Source organism: Micropterus dolomieu, linkage group LG12 (genome assembly GCF_021292245.1).
Source record: "Micropterus dolomieu isolate WLL.071019.BEF.003 ecotype Adirondacks linkage group LG12, ASM2129224v1, whole genome shotgun sequence".
In the NCBI taxonomy this organism is placed as follows: domain Eukaryota; kingdom Metazoa; phylum Chordata; class Actinopteri; order Centrarchiformes; family Centrarchidae; genus Micropterus; species Micropterus dolomieu.
In genome coordinates, this window is record NC_060161.1 from 33,829,535 (window position 1) to 33,831,813 (window position 2,279).

Sequence of the window (2,279 nt, forward strand, 5' to 3'; positions counted from 1 at the left end):
CTTTATGTGATTTACGGAGTTTCCTGATTGACAAGTAGCGTTACTTGTTGCTGAAGTATCCGCTAACTGCTGCTAACTAGCTGCTATTATCTAATTTGCTTACTCTGCCCATACTGGGAGCTCGGAGAACTAGGGGAGCGTTTACCATAGACTGTTTACACCTTTTCTCAAGAACGAGATGGGGTGTGATGCCAGAACGGGAACAGCCGTTTTAGCTTTGGCTCCAGTCTACAACACTGTGGCATCAGGGAGTGAATAACTTTTCAGCTGTGACAGAAGAAGTTTGCTCACCTTGGTTTGTTGTGCAGCTCAGCAGTGAGGTCAGAACTAAAGAGAAATCACACTCAGGTTGGTTTGAGGTTTTACATGCAACAAGACATCTGGACTTTCTACAAAACAGAACAACCTACTTGTGTGAACAGACAAACAGCCACACATTGATCAATATATATATATATAAATTATATTTATTTAAGAACATATTCAGTGTTATTTAAATCCTCACTAGGACAGCAGTATGTAAAAGCAGAGGGGCTGTTCAAATGCAGGCACCGAAAGGTTAAACAAACACTAAAAAGGTCAATTTTCCAGCCCTAGGAAATACCATTTTGTTTAAAACATATTATGTGATTTTCTTGTACTCATTGCCCTCTCCTTCTATTTTAAAGCAAAACTAGTACATATGATATAGGCCTATTGCAAGAATAACTACACATTGTTAACACTAAAAATGAACACTTGCAGTAATGTATGTTTTATTTTTTTTGCTGAATAAAATGACCATATAATGATCACTGAAAGTCCTGCTCTGTATTTGGTCTCTTGACAGGAGGCTAATTGGCTGAATTCAATCTTTGTATTCACATTATTCACTCTGTAACTCGCTGCTGCTCTCAAATACACGCTAAACGTGTTAGAACTAAATTTTGGACACCACGAAGACAAACATTCACACATTAAGTAGATTTTTGCTCACCAATTATCCACAGTAAAGATGATTCCTCCATTTTAGATCGTGGTCATCTGAGATCAACACATGAACATTTTACCAGTCACACCATGTAAAACCCACCTCCGTCTTCTTTCTGCATCACTGTACTGTTGTGGTTTTCTCTCACGCACATAACAGGAAATAGACTTCATGATTAGTCTCCTCAAGTCTCAAAGTGAACAGAATAACTGAATCTCAGAAACAGTCAGATCACATTGAAGTGGGGTTCACCTGGAAGCTAATCGAGCTGACACAAACTGAGAGACAAATCCAAACTTTAAGCAATTCAGAGTCTTTAATAAACCTGCATGTCTTTGGACGGTGCGAGGACACAACAGCAAGACTGAACTGTTCTTTCTTGTCTTATGCAAAATTAAAAGTCAAAAGCATTGAAACAAGCTGGTCTGTGTTTTATCTCCTGTTCCCTTGCTAGTGAAAACTAGCTAACATTAACCTAAAATACTTAAAAGTAGCTTATAGTTGTCAAAGCGATCTAACAACAGCCTAAACAAAGTACTTATTAAACTAGCTAACTATACATAGAGTATTTAAGACTAGTTCCTCCTTCAGCATTAAAATGCTGCTCTAACATTGATGCATCAGTAACAATTTAATAATGTCTGATTGATCAGATACAGTCAGAGACTGATACTCCTTACTTGGTGCAAGGAGTGCAGCAATGCATATTGGGTGTGATGTCATCCAAACCACTAAGCGATCTTCCTTCCTTCTTCAGAAAGTGTGCAACAGCTTTTGGTCTAGTTTAACTCTACTATTGTGTTATGAACAAATAAATAACTGTGGTATATTTCATGTAATTGACCAAAGGCATCTTTTGTACTCCACAGTGGGCATTTGAATTTATATAATTAGTGATGACCACTTTCATTGATTTTTAATTGTTTTATATTCAAACCTTTATATTCAAAATTTTGTTCTGACCAAAATTGACCGGCCTTATGTAATATAATATAATATAATAAATGTTAAAGACTGTATTATATTGAACCAGAAGATGAAACCTTTTCCATACACCTGTGCATCTATTAATGTTTTTTAAATAAATATTAATTGTGTTAAATATGTTTTCATTAATATTTTTTTCTGAATAAAATCCCTGTCAGGTTTCATAAGAAACAGATGTCACTTATATCAGCCACCAAATGGGACAAACAGTAACCTGTCTAAACAGATTCTGTGATACGTTTTACCCTGGTCTTAGCTGCAGTCAAAAAAATGTAAATTTCAGATAAATGAGGTCTAAACAACCTAAATTCCCTAAATAAGT